Source organism: Rana temporaria, chromosome 3 (assembly GCF_905171775.1).
Source record: "Rana temporaria chromosome 3, aRanTem1.1, whole genome shotgun sequence".
Classification (NCBI taxonomy): domain Eukaryota; kingdom Metazoa; phylum Chordata; class Amphibia; order Anura; family Ranidae; genus Rana; species Rana temporaria.
In genome coordinates, this window is record NC_053491.1 from 428,574,874 (window position 1) to 428,590,391 (window position 15,518).

A 15,518-nucleotide genomic window follows, 5' to 3' on the forward strand; every position below is an offset into this window, starting at 1 on the left:
AATGTAACATTTATTCAAGTGTAGCACCCCCTTACTTTCAGTATGGGCACTACGCTAAAGTTAGTGGGGAATGGGAGAGTTATTTTGCTCCCATTCACAATTTTCTAAATTTTGGGGCTGCTGTCATTCCTGAACTGTCCTGTATGTCAGTCTGCGCTCCAGGGGTGCTGTTCCCACCCCTGGGCGACAGGTGGCGCTAGAGGGGTTCTGGCAGAGCCACTTTTCCCCAGCAGCCAATTAGAGGAGTTTTCCCTCGTGGAGCATGTTGGGGGAGAGTATATCTGTGGCAGACGCCATTTTTCTGGGTCCTTCGCGGGTTCCAGGTTCCAGGTGCGGCACCCACCTTCAGGGTGTGCGCATCCAACGAACCCCGGCGATAGCCTACCAGGCAGGGGTCACATTCTACGCGGAGTTCCATGTTCCTGAGAGGGGCCCCAGTGACTTACTGGGTCCCCAGTTCTATTGAAAGGATCCCAGGCTGGGTGCCGTTCGATTGGGGGGTCGGCTTGAGGAGAACCCGGAGGCAGGTTGTCTGACAGGGCTTTAACAAACCAATCGGGGATCTGGTGACCGGAATGCTGACAGGTACACTTTGCTGTCATCCGGTGACCTCTGCTAAAACCTACTGGGAGGATTCGCTCCATTCATCCATTTAGATCATTCAAAGTAATAGGCCTGTGGCAGAGGCCCTAGAGCCAGGTGTGTGAGAGAGGCCTGTTCCTCCCAGCAATCTAAAGTGACACTTCGGCTGCCTCGTGGCGGGAGTCTGTCCGGGGGCACTTCACCCACTCTGGCTAGAGTGGCGACGAACTGAAATTGATACTACTGAGAGCAGGACTGCTCGGTTCATATCCAGGCCTGATACTGCAAAGTTCTCTCTCTCTTGCTTCATCAACCTTTCTTTCCCAATTGATGTTGATGTTGGCCGTGTTGGCCTGGAAATAAAGCATTGGAAAATCTTTATTCACTGTTCTCCTACTGCACCCCTAGACAACACCAATGTAACATAATACGCCGATCCCAACAACAAATCAGCGGCTCCTGAGGGGGTAGCGCTACACAAGGAACTAGTTTGTATTTGTTTTTAAATGTGATAGGAGGGGAGATGGGAATCATTTATGCATGTGTGCAATTTAATCTCCAGTTATTCAAGTTAAGAATATTTAGGATATTCAAAGCCCAGCAGTAAATCACTTTTAAAAATGCCGAGAATTTACTTTAGGATTTTCACCTTCTGAATGCAAATTGATAATATGGAATGCTCATACTCAGTATCTCATTATTTTAAGTATGTGCATTTTCCTAAAAATAAATAAAACATTTTCTATAGATTAATGTAAAATAGATATGCATTATAGTAAAGGGTGGTGATATGGATAGGTGACAATGTCAAAGAAATGGCACCAACATCCCTGTAAATAAATGTAGACAAGGGAGTTTTTTTGGGGGTGCCCTCAAAAAGTAGTAATTTCAATACTCTCAGGGGATATTTTAAAGACACTTAGATGTGACACCATATGGAGATCTTTTTGCCTGTGACTCGATGTCAGGTTGGAATGAAAAACGGTCAATGTATAGGGCACATAGGGAAATGCCAAACAAGGCCCAAAAAGATTATTCGGCTGAAATATCAAAAGAAACAGAAATTAGAGATAAACCAAGGGTGCCTGAATTGCAGACAAAGGTCTGTTGATGGGGATATATAGTAAGTAGCTCATACATAGCAGTTTGTCAGCTTGGCTACCCTTGGTGTATCCAGGAAGCCCTGAGTGGCGAAACATGTCGGGACAATCACTCCAATGCTATTGTTGAGTGATAAACCTTTCCATCTGTTTTGAATTCTAGATGTTTTCCTGTGTCTGTGCACACAATTTATAGCCATTTTTTTAACTATGCCTTGTATGTAGCAATAAAATCTCTGTTATTTTATATTCTGGAGTAATGAAATTACTACTTTTTGCTGGCACCCCAAAAAATTCCCCCAAAAAAACTTGGCTAGTTGTTTTAAAATATGAGCTGTACTTACCGTTTTCGAGATGCATCTTCTCCGTCGCTTCCGGGTATGGGTCTTCGGGAGCGGGCGTTCCTTCTTGATTGACAGTCTTCCGAGAGGCTTCCGACGGTCGCATCCATCGCGTCACGATTTTCCGAAAGAAGCCGAACGTCGGTGCGCAGGCGCAGTATAGAGCTTCTTTCGGCTACTAGTGACGCGATGGATGCGACCGTCGGAAGCCTCTCGGAAGACTGTCAATCAAGAAGGAACGCCCGCTCCCGAAGACCCATACCCGGAAGCGACGGAGAAGATGCATCTCGAAAACGGTAAGTACAGCTCATATTTTAAAACAACTAGCCGATTCCCCTAGACAAAATGAGCATCCAACTAAGGGGAAAAAATGTTTATGGGTGAACTCCCGCTTTAAGTATGTTTGTTGCCTCTGAACCCCAATAACAGTCTCAGCCCCCTCTGACAAATCTGGCAATAGTGTAAGTGCAAGGACCAATGAGAAACACACACGTTATGATAAAACATAGAAATTGTTTTTACTGCAATATTTCTGTGGAAAAGAGTAACAAACCGCAACAATATATATTCAAGTAATGCAATTGGAGAGCAATAACTGAGATTAAGAGCAATATAGCTCAATACTATATTCAGCCTGCTTTTAGGGGATTCAAATGCTGAGAATAACCCCAAGAGCAGAGGCAAACACTTTAATAACAATAAGTCACAATATGGCAATCTATACCAGATTGGTTACCTTTACTTAGGTCGGCTCTATGGATCCAGGCAGGAGGAGAGCAGCGGAATGGCCCTGTTTATGTCAGGCCTCACTCTTCTGTCCCTGAACATCACAGGCCAAACTTCAAACACTGTACTCAAATCAATATTAAATGGCTTCACTTCCCAGATAAACTGACCCATATGGCACTAGTAGCTTCAAGTCCTTTTGAAGAAAGATGAGGATTTGTAACTTCAGCTAGCCACTCTTGTTGGTGCACTTAAACTCCTCTAAAGCAGGGCCAAATAACCCAACTGGCCCGGATTATCAAAAAAAGAATGCAGGATCTTCCTCAGCAAGGTGAAAGAAAAATGGTGTCTGTATACGGTGTCTCTGTGAATGGATGTCCTTATCCTTTAACCCTGTGGCACTACAAGTGTCAGAAAAATAAATAACAGCAATGATATCTGTATACAGTGTCTATTAACTCTGTCTGTGTGCAGTGTCCTTGTTTCCTGCAAATGGGCAAAAATCCCCTCACCCATCCTGCGGTCAAGGCCCAAATGAACAGGCAGGCTCTTCTAGGGACACGACTGGCCCGCTTCACACCGTCAATGCACAGAGGCGTCCCTAGGGGGGGCCAGAGGGGGCCCTGACCCCCCCCAACATCATGCTGTGCCCCACCATGTGCCCCCCAAAAAAAAAAATTTTTTTTTTTTGTATTTTGCTCCCCGAGAGGGAGAGCGTCCCCAGTCAGCTCTGCGGGGGATTCCTCCCCCTCCCTTTGCTCGCCGACACTGCATAATGCGAGCGCTCACACAACCAGATATTCTAGCCTGGGCCGTGTTTAAGTGTGTGCACTGCAGACTGCAGTACACTGTAATCACTGAACTACATTATCTCCATCCCTTCTCTCCCCCCCATCTGTCTCCCTCCCCCTCTCCTGTTCTTTCAAAACATTCACAATTTACTTTCACTTTCAGTTAGGCAGATAATATATGGTGCAAATTTCTTTCCTACATCCACAGATTGCAGGAAAGAAACTTGCATGATTCCCCTATCAACACAGACACTGCTGATGGGAATATCCCTCCTGCCCAGCAATTGTATTCTCCCGACAAACAGTGATTATCACTAGTGACTATACAGCAACCACTAGTGATAATTATAAGAGAATCTGCTCATTAATGGTTCAAATCTCAGCCAGTTTCTGCTGAACCAGCTGAGATTTAAACTGTCTATGGCTGGTCTTAGCTCTTAGGCAGCCCATACATTGATTAGCACTGTGGAGTGTCGGCTTCCTGGCGTGATCGGGCATGTGGGATTTCAAACACATCCGAGCCCATCTCTATTGGTTGTAGACAGTTGAGCTCCCTGCAGGTTGCTTAGCAGCAGTGGACCCTTCTCTGACATGCTGATCGGGACGCAATCCAGGTGATGCTCTTAGTCAAATCCTAGTCATAAATATCAGAGATTTTATTGATCAAAGCCCACACTTTACAGGCATAGAGCCCACATGGCTGCTGATCATACGGGTGATTATATATATGTGGTTGTACTCTTGATGCTAATAAATACTGTGTTTATTAGATCTGACTGGGAGCATCACCTGGATCACATGCCGATCAGCATGTCAACAGAGAAGGTTATACAGCATTACTGCTGCTAGGTGACCAGCTGGGGGCTCAGCTCTCTATAACCAATAGTGCCAGCCTTCCCCTGCATGCACCCATAATGTCACCAGCACTAGGTCCTAATAGACTGCCGCCGCTGCCAAGGAGACAGACGCCAGACCAGCGCTGTAAATAGCAGGGACAGGACAACTGGGGATCCCCACTGTGGCAGAACACCAGGGCCCGGTGGCAAGACAACCTTTGCAACCCTGATAGTTCTCCCACTGCTTTGGACCCTTATATTTTCTTGGTGTGCTGGTGACATATATCTCTTGTTTTCTGCCACCCTGGGGGGCCCCAGTATAGTAGGAAGGGAGCTCACTGCAGAACATGTGAAAGGGCCCATAGTGGGATCGTAGTAAAGGGCCCCAGGATATATATATATATATATATATATATATATATATATATATATATATATATATATATATATATATTTATATAATTGCATTTTATAGTTGGCCCCCCCCTACTTTTGTCCCTGTCCCCCCATGTGCCCCCCCTAAATATGAAAGCTGGAGACGCCACTGTCGATGCAGGTGCATCTGGATATGCACCTGGAATCCCCCTCTCTCAAGCTGGATGTCCCAACTGGCTGTGAATGCCTGAAATCATGTGGTGGACTGACCTGGGAGGCAGCACTTCTCCCCTAGGTCTAATCTCTTCTTATGCTTGTGGAGTCTGAGCAATCTCCTCAGATCAGCAAGATGGAGTCTCTAGTTCCTTTTCCCTCAAAGCAGGCTGGCTATTTGAAGTTCTGTCTCCATAGAAAGCTACGGGGCAGTTTTAGATGGTGACTACATATCCCAGTATCCTTTGCAGCTGCTGCTTGTTAAAGTACTTCTGATTTGCTCCTGTAATTGCTCCTGTCATTGGCTCTCCTCCTCCTGCCAATAGGGACACAGGGGAGGATGCAGAGTGAGCAACTCTGTGTGTCTGTGTGAGGAGAAAAAAAGGGGAAGGGGGAAATACCCCCCTTAGAAACTGACAGGCACTTTCTCCCTCACAGAGTCTTGGCCAGGCAGTGGGATATGCAGGGCAGTCGCTACATATGTATCAGTAGGTCAGGGTCGGTGGGAGACTAGGGAGGCAGGCAGACATTGTCCTTTTGACTTGAATGGACAACGTGACAGTGGGGTTGATTTACTAAAGGCAAATAGCAGTGGCAGCTGATGCTTAAAATTTTTGGGGGGTGCAAACAAACTGAAAAATTCTGAAAAAAAACATTAATTGCAGTCTCATTGTGCCCATTAAATGCAGCCACTGTGCCATCAAACGCAGCCACTGTGTCATCAAACACAGCCACTGTGCCCATCAAACACAGCCACTGTGCCATCAAATGCAGACACTGTGCCACTTAAATGCTGCCACTGTGCCCCATCAAATGCTGCCACTGTGCCCATCAAATACTGCCATTGTGCCCCATCAAATGCTGCCATTGTGCCCATTGAGCTGTGGGATATTGCAGCGGCAAGCTGTCTCCTCCATGTATCTCCTCCCCTCCTCCTGATAGGCATTCAATTGCAGCGCCTGTCCTTTCAGCCAATCAGGTGACGGGTAACAGACCCACACTTCCTGATTGGCGGAGAGGTGGTTCAGTGTTAAAAAATTGAATATTAATTCGCTTTTCTAACATACCTGGGTGGACTCCGAGCGCAATGCTTTGTGCTCCGAGTTCACTTTTTTTGAAGCCTATTAGAGCCTATGGCTCTAATCAGGTGCTTCAAAAATACACCCGGGCCGCTGTAATTCAGGCACCTGGCATCCAAAAAGGGTCCGAACGCCTGAATAGGGGGTGGCGGCAGGGCCATAGATAAATTAATTCTATGCATGAATCTATCCATTAGTCATAGAGGGGGTGGCTGGAGAGAGGGGGCGGTGCCCGTGTGCCCTTAATGGATGCACCGCCACTGGCAAATAGACTCTGCAAGTGCAGTTGCTCCAGAGCTTAGTAAATGAGATAAAGCTTCACTTTACAAAGAATATCCAACTACGTGCAAGGAAAATAAAAAATAAGGGGTAATCCTGAATTTGCTCGATTCTGACAACCACAAAAACACCCTTGTCTTATATAATAACGCCTCCAAATTTATGCCCAAGAACATGGCTTTTTTTATATATCCAGGACTTCTAGTTGGCTCAAAAGGTGTAAAGTATCTGGGGGCAAATCCACAAAAGAGATACTCCGGCGTAAGCCGTCGTATCTCTGGTTCTAACTTTGGAACTGATCCTCAGAAGCAGTTTTCCTAAGTTAGGCAGAAGATCCGACATCTGTAAGGGACTTACACTGCCGGATCTTAGGATGCAGTACCGCATCCGCCACTGGGGGCATTTCGAGTCGAAATGCCTCTGTTAGTATGCAAATTAGCACTTAGGGCGATCCTCAAAGCTTTTGTACCTAGTTTTTTCGCCGTAAGTGTTAGTTTGCCTGGTGTAAAACTAGGGCTGCTTTTACAAAGTGTAAAGTTAGTCACACCTTGTAAAGGCCCATTCAAGCGACGGCATTTGGTATGCATTCCCGAGGGAGAACTCCATGCCAATTTTCAATGAAAAAAACGGCATGGGTTCCCCCTCAGGAGCATACCAGGCCCTTAGGTCTGTTATGGGTTGTAAGGAGACCCCCCTCCGCCGCAAAATTGACGTAGGGGGTCCCCTTACAATCCATACCAGACCCGTATCCAAAGCACGCTACCCGGCCAGCCAGGAAGGGAGTGGGGACGAGCGAGCGCCCCCCCCCCTCCTGAGCCGTGCCAGGCCGCATGCCCTCAACATGGGGGGGTTGGGTGCTCTGGGGCAGGGGGGCGCACTGCGGGCCCCCCCACCCCAGAGCACCCTGTCCCCATGTTGATGAGGACAGGACCTCTTCCCGACAACCCTTGCCATTGGTTGTCGGGGTCTGCGGGCGGAGGCTTATCGGAATCTGGGAGTCCCCTTTAATAAGGGGGCCCCCAGATACCGGCCCCCCACCCTAAGTGAATGGATATGGGGTACATCGTACCCCTATCCATTCACCTGTAGGCAAAAAGTAAAAGTTAATAAACACACAACACAAGGCTTTTTAAAATATTTTATTATTCTGCTCCGGACGCCCCCCCTGTCTTCGTTATTAGCTCAATTACCAGGGGGGGCTTCTTCTTCCACTCTCCGGGGGTCTTCTCCGCTCTCCGGGGGTGTTCCGCTCTCCGGGGGGGGCTTCTCCGGACTCCGGGGGGCTTCTTCCATCTTCTCCCCTCTTCCGCTCTTGACTCGGCGAACCCCGGTTCTTCTGCAGCTGTCCGGTGCCTTCTTCTTCAGCGCTGGCTGCCTGCTATGTTTGTGTGTTAGCTCGATTTCAAACAGGCAGCCGGCGCGGTCTTCTGTGACGTCAGGGTCTTCTGGTCTTCTGTTCTTCCTATGTTGCCTCGTCGCCTCTTGTCGCTGTAATGATGGAAGCGCGCCTTGCATCACATTTATATAGGCATCGCCGTCCCATCATGCTCCGGCAGGTACCCACGTGGTGGGTGCCTACCCACGTGCACCCACCACGTGGGTACCTACCGGAGCATGATGGGACGGTGATGCCTATATAAATGGGATGCAAGGCGCGCTTCCATCATTACAGCGACAACAGGCGACGAGGCAACATCGGAAGAGGGGAGAAGACCAGAAGACCCTGACGCCACAGAAGACCGCGCCGGCTGCCTGTTTGAAATCGAGCTAACACACAAACATAGCAGGCAGCCAGCGCTGAAGAAGAAGGCACCGGAGAGCTGCAGAAGAACCGGGGTTCGCCGAGTCAAGAGCGGAAGAGGGGAGAAGATGGAAGAAGCCCCCCGGAGTCCGGAGAAGCCCCCCCCGGAGAGCGGAACACCCCCGGAGAGCGGAGAAGACCCCCGGAGAGTGGAAGAAGAAGCCCCCCCTGGTAATTGAGCTAATAACGAAGACAGGGGGGGCGTCCGGAGCAGAATAATAAAATATTTTAAAAAGCCTTGTGTTGTGTGTTTATTAACTTTTACTTTTTGCCTACAGGTGAATGGATAGGGGTACGATGTACCCCATATCCATTCACTTAGGGTGGGGGGCCGGTATCTGGGGGCCCCCTTATTAAAGGGGACTCCCAGATTCCGATAAGCCTCCGCCCGCAGACCCCGACAACCAATGGCAAGGGTTGTCGGGAAGAGGTCCTGTCCTCATCAACATGGGGACAGGGTGCTCTGGGGTGGGGGGGCCCGCAGTGCGCCCCCCTGCCCCAGAGCACCCAACCCCCCATGTTGAGGGCATGCGGCCTGGCACGGCTCAGGAGGGGGGGGGCGCTCGCTCGTCCCCACTCCCTTCCTGGCTGGCCGGGTAGCGTGCTTTGGATACGGGTCTGGTATGGATTGTAGGGGGACCCCCTACGTCAATTTTGCGGCGGAGGGGGGTCTCCTTACAACCCATAACAGACCTAAGGGCCTGGTATGCTCCTGAGGGGGAACCCATGCCGTTTTTTTCATTGAAAATTGGCATGGAGTTCTCCCTCAGGAATGCATGCCGAGCGACGCTGTCATTTTTTTTTATAATTATTTGTTTTCCCGGCGCGTCTTTTTTTCACCCGTCGTAACTTTAGTGTCCCGTCGCAATCCACAAAGCCGCCCGGCGTCAATTACGTTCGCGCGATGCACGTCGGGAAAATGACGTCACGCGCATGCGCAGTACGGCCGGCGCGGGAGCGCGCCTCATTTAAATTGTAAACGCCCCCCGGAGAGGAGGAACGCCTTACGACGGCGGCACTTAACTTACACTGCTTGAAATTTTTACGTAAGTGCTTTGAGGATCAGGCACTTAGGTAAAAACTTTAAGTCAGTGTAACTTAACTGCTGAAAGTTAAGTTACGCCGCCTGGCTGAGGATTTGGCCCCTGGTGTATATTAGGTAGATCCACAGAGATGGCCGCAACTTTAAGGCGGCGTAGCGTATCGTATTTACGCTACACCGCCTCAACTCAGAGAGGCAAGTACTGTATTCTCAAAGTACTTGCCTCCTAACTTACGGCGGCGTAGCGTAAATGCGGCGGGCGCAAGCGCGCCTAATTCAAAATAGGCTTAGGGGGCGTGTTTTATTATAATTAGGCTTGTTCCGACGTGATTGACGTTTTTTTGGAACTGCGCATGCGCCGTGCGCCTACATTTCCCAGTGTGCATTGCGGCTAAGTCCGCCGCACGGGCCTATTGATTTCGACATGGACGTAAACTACGTAAATCTATATTGACGGACGACTTACGCAAACGACGTAGAATTTCGACGCGGGAACGGTGGCCATACTTAACATTACTATTCCATCTATTTGATGGAATAACTTTAGGCCTGCTAATGCGTTACATAAACGGCATATCTGTACTGCATCGGCCGGGCGTACGTTCGTGAATAGGCGTATCTACTGATTTACATATTCTACGCCGACCGCAATGGAAGCGCCACCTAGCGGCCAGCCAAAATATTGCACCCTAAGTTAGGACGGCGCAAGCCGTCGTATCTTAGATAGGTTTAAGTGTATCTCTGTTTGAGAATACACTTAAACCTAGGTCGGCGCAGATTCAGAGTTAGGTCGGCGTATCTACTGATACGCCGACCTAACTCTACCTGAATCTAGCTATTTGAAAACAGTCTCTCTACACGTGACCTCAAAAACTTTAAAGCAATAAACTTTCATGATACTTGCATTCACGGTATGCCAGTTCCCAATATTTTGGGTTTTCCTAGAGGATTGAAAGTGTCCTTCTAAAACTTAGTAAGTGTATAAAAAATGGGTTCTATATGATATCACCAATAGTTTTTGGAATTATACTTTCATCTATTGCGTCATCAATTACACCAGGAAATCATTGTGAAACATTTTAGTTTGTTGTTTAGAAATTTCATACCACTTCCCATTTCCTATGTTTTGACACATCTGCTTTTATTGCCCTGCCCTTGTTTGAGGGTTTAATCACCCTCAAAACAAACTCTGCATCAGCACTTTAAAAAAAATGTCATTAGCCGAGTAAAAAAAAAAAAAAAATAATGTTTACATACCTTAAAACGGTTGTTGCTAGGCAGACTTCCTAATCTGCCTTCTTCCTGCACCACGGTCCTTTTCCTCTGTAGCCTACACCGCACAGACTCCTGGGAATGTTGTGTCATAATTTCTCAGGAGTCTGTGCGCTTCTATGCCCCGAAAAATCGCGGGATTTCAGTAGAGGAAATTATGCGATACGCCGATACGTGCCGATACGAGCGGTGCTCTAATGCGCACGCGGGAGATTTAAGGCATACCCAGCATGCACATCTCGCCGGGAATAGTAACAAAAATGTGCTGGGCTTCAATTGCCCACACAGAGGATGGAAACGGCCACATCGTACTGCACAGCAAAGGAGGCAAGTTTTTTATTTATTTACACATCGATGTGGTATGTTTAATGCATTACAATGGGATCTTTATCAGCATAACATTTAAATGGCCAAAAAAAAACGTGACTGGAACCCCGCTTTAACTAAATTAAATAATTTACGGGCAGTGGCGTTGCTAGGGGGGTGCGGGGGGTGCGGGCCGCACCGGGTGACACCCACTAGAGGGGTGACACCATCCCGATTTAAAAAAAAAAAAAAAAAAAAAAAAATTTTTTTTTTTTTTTTAGCTGAAATGACCAGAGGTGCAGGTGGCTGTGTAATGTAAAAGGGGTGCAGTGATGCAGGGTGCTGTGTAATGTAAAGGGGTCCAGAGGTGCAGGGGGCTATGAGATGTAAAGGGGGCCAGTGATGCAGGGTGCTGTGTAATGTAAAGGGGTCCAGAGGTGCAGGGTGCTGTGTAATGTAAAAGGGGTGCAGTGATGCAGGGGGCTGTGTAATGTAAAGGGGTCCAGAGGTGCAGGGGGCTATGAGATGTAAAGGGGGCCAGTGATGCAGGGTGCTGTGTAATGTAAAGGGGTCCAGAGGTGCAGGGTGCTGTGTAATGTAAAAGGGGTGCAGTGATGCAGGGGGCTGTGTAATGTAAAGGGGTCCAGAGGTGCAGGGGGCTATGAGATGTAAAGGGGGCCAGTGATGCAGGGTGCTGTGTAATGTAAAGGGGTCCAGAGGTGCAGGGTGCTGTGTAATGTAAAAGGGGTGCAGTGATGCAGGGTGCTGTGTAATGTAAAGGGGTCCAGTGGTGCAGGGGGCTGTGTAATGTAAAGGGATCCAGTGATGCAGGGGGCTGTGTAATGTAAAGGGGTCCAGTGATGCAGGGTGCTGTGTAATGTAAAAGGGGTGCAGTGATGCAGGGGGCTGTGTAATGTAAAGGGGTCCAGAGGTGCAGTTGTGGAGAGGGGTACACAGTAGTAACAAAAAGATATTGAAGGATGCAGAGGTATGCAGGGGGCACAGTGGGGTGTTTTTACATTTTAACGTGGGGGGGGGTGCCAGATATTGGATCCGCCCCGGGTGCCAAATGCTCTAGGTACGCCCCTGTTTACGGGCCATATTCTCATAGAAGTTACGATGGAGTATCTCAGGATACTCCATCGTATCTCCCTTTTTTGGCCCGTGTATCTATGCGACTGATTCTTAGAATCATTTTCGCATAGATACACTTAAGATCCGCCATCTGTAAGTCACTTACACTGGCGGATCTTAAATGTAATGACGCCGGCCGCCGCTAGATGGCATTTACGTGAAGGACTCATTTGCGTCGCGTAACCGTCGCTAACGTCGTTTGCGTAAACGGAAACGTACTCCTGCTATATGAGGAGTAAGTTTCCGCAAGTCCCACGTAGGCCATGTTACGGATGGCGTCGGGTCCGCGTCGTGTTTTTTCGTCAAGTACGTCGTTTTTCTAAGTCGATCTTGAATACGACTTTACGTCAATGACGCACACGTCGGCGTCATTGACGTTTTCCGCCGAGAACTGGAGCATGCGCACTGGGCTTTTTGAAGCCCGGCGCATGCGCAGTTCATTAGAATCGGGGGCGCGCTTAATTTGAATACAAGCCGCCCCCTTGGAGATCCGCCAGGCTACGCCGGGGCATTTACACTCCGCCGTCCCAACTTACGGAGCAAGTGTTTGGGGAATACAACACTTGCTCCTGTAAGTTGTGACAGCGGAGTGTAATTGCCTTAAGCACAGCCCGCGGATTTTTAGAGAGAATATGGGCCTAAGTCTCTAGGGCAGCCTTTCTGAACCTTTTATTTCTGACGAAAGCTTGAAATAATTTTCAGGATCTCTAGGATATACCTAGAGCTTAGGGTAAGATAGTATGGGGGTGATTCACAGAGAGTTAGGCCAGCGTATCAGTAGATACGCCGACCTAACTCGGAATTTAAGCGTATTCTGGAAACTAGATACGCTTAAATTAGGCTCAGATTCAAGCGGCGTAAGTGTCTTACACCGTCGTTTCCTAAAGTGTAATTTTTCGGCTGACCGCTAGGTGGCGTTTCCATTGCGGTAGGCCTAGACTATGTAAATGAGTAGATACGCCGATTCACGAACGTACGCTTGCCCGACGCAGTAAAGATACGCCGTTTACGTAACGCACTTTCAGGCCTAAAGTTATTCCATCAAATAGCTGGAATAGTAATGTTAAGTATGGCCGTCGTTCCCGCGTCAAAATTTAAAAATTTTACATTGTTTGCCTAAGTCGTCCGTGAATAGGGATTTACGTAATTTACGTCATTTACGTCCACATCGAAACCAATATGACCGTGCGGCGTACTTTGCCGCAATGCACACTGGAAAATGTTACACGGACGGCGCATGCGTCGTTCGTAAAATACGTCAATCACGTCAGGTCACCCCCTATTAACATAAAACACGCCCCCTCAGCCGAATTTGAATAAGGCGCCATTACCCCGGCCCGATTTACGTAACTTAGCAGGCAAGTACTTTGTGAATCATGTACTTGCCTCGCTAACTTACGGCGGCGTAGTGTAAACACGATACACTACGCCGCCGCAACGATACGCCTGCCTACCTGAATCTATGTATATATGAAAATATTTTGAAGAACGTTTTAAATACAAATAATTATTAATGTGGAGTACCTAGGGTATTTGGCACCATGACAGATAATTTTGTAACAAACCCTTAAAAAAATCAATACCAATCCTTACATATCCAAATCTTAAGTTGCTCTACCAGTTGCTACACAGAGGGGTAGAGATCCTCAGAGGTGTTCAGATGTGCTCACACTGGCCATGCTGTAAAGAGTGTTATTAGGACTTTGGAGGAAGAGTGCTAAGTGTGGAAAACTGACCCCTTACATTGGTATTCAGTGAAGGTTAGATATCAATAAACCATTGTTCACTGCTCAAGAAACCCAAACAACCTCAGGAGGAACCCAAGATTCCATGGAACCCTGGTCGAGAAACACTGCTCTAAAGTGTTGCTTGACTCTCTATTTAAGTCACATTTTTTATATTATTATTATTATTATTATTATTATTATTATTATTATTATGTACCCCCTCTTCAAAACAGGGGATCCTGGAATTTGTATGAAGGGGATAAAAGGTTTTACTTTTAGTGTGAAATGTTATTAGATGTTTTCCTGTTCCTACAACAATCACATCCTTTATATTGTCTGATTCAATAGAAGCATTGCTTCTCCCCTTAATATTTAGATCTTTTAACACTCTGTACAGAATGTCTTGCTCATTTAAATCATCCACCTTATTGGGTATTGTACACTGGCAAATTTTTTCCTTGCAGATAATTTAATTTACATTTTCACAAGTTACAAGTGTAGGGATCTGCTACCCTCTACTATCACACTGTAATGTTCCTGACTACCTATCGGCTTGGCATTTCTGTATATGCATTTTAAGTATTCTGATGACTACTTTATCTATCTTTTAATAAATCCAGAAAGTATGTTTACTCTATATTTAGTGGCAACGTGTGTTCACCTCATTTAAAGTCCCAGGGCTTATAATGTTTTGTTTATATGGGCCAGATTCACAAAAGGGATACGACGGCGTATCTGCTCATACGCCGTCGTATCCCTGTTTCTATCTATGCGACTGATTCATAGAATCAGTTACGCATAGATATCCCTAAGATCCGACAGGTGTAATAGTTTTACACTGTCGGATCTTAGGATGCAGTACCGCGGCCGCCGCTGGGGGGAGTTTGCGTCGTAAACCAGCGTCGGGTATGCAAATTAGCAGTTACGGCGATCCACGAAAGTTTTTCCAGTCGTTACGTCGCCGCAAGTGTTAGTTTGCCATCGCAAAGATAGGGCACCTTTTACAAAGTGTAAAATTACTACACCATGTAAAAGTATACCCGTCTTTCCCGCGTCGCTTTTGAATTTTTTTTAAAAAACATTTTTTTCCGGCGCAAGTCTTTTTTTCACGTCGCGATTCACAAAACGTCGGCGCGTCGTAATTTCGCGCAAAGCACGTCGGGAAATTTGCGTCAGGAGCATGCGCAGTACGTCCGGCGCGGGAGCGCGCCTAATTTAAATGGTACCTGCCCCATTTGAATTGGCCCGCCTTGCGGATTTAGGATACACCGCCGCAAATTTCCAGGTAAGTGCTTTGTGGATCGGGCACTTAGACAGAAAATTTGCGGCGGTGTAACCTAAATCGGTTACGTTACGCTGCGCCTGGGCTACGTGAATCTGGCCCTATATGTATGGTTTTAGGGGTGGAGGTGTGTCACTGGTGGCACCAGACCACTTATATAATTTTGTTGTAATGTTCCTGACACTGGGGTTGTTGGGAAAAAATCCTGGAAGAAGGAAGTGGAGAGAGAGAAGGTCTCAAACACATGTCCTGTCCAAATTACTAATAACAGATCAGAACAGATTTTTTTTTTTTACCAGATAACTAGAATTGCATTCCAGGCTGGCTGGGTAACATCTGGAGGGTCTTTTCATCCCAGCAGATCTTCTCTTCAGGTTTCTATCACAAAGACAGATACTGCATCACCTTAGGGGCCTCTGCAATGGAACTTTGCTGCAACATTCATCTAGAGCAGTGGTTCTCAACCTTTCTAGTGCCGTGACCCCTTGTTAACATTTCCCAAGTTGTGGGGACCCCCAACAGTAACATTTTTGTAGCGTGGATTGTCAGCACCCAAGGCAATACAAGTAATTTGCGGCCCTAATCCATGGAAAGCGCTCCCAGAGTCCCTTCCACTCGTACAGTATTAAAAC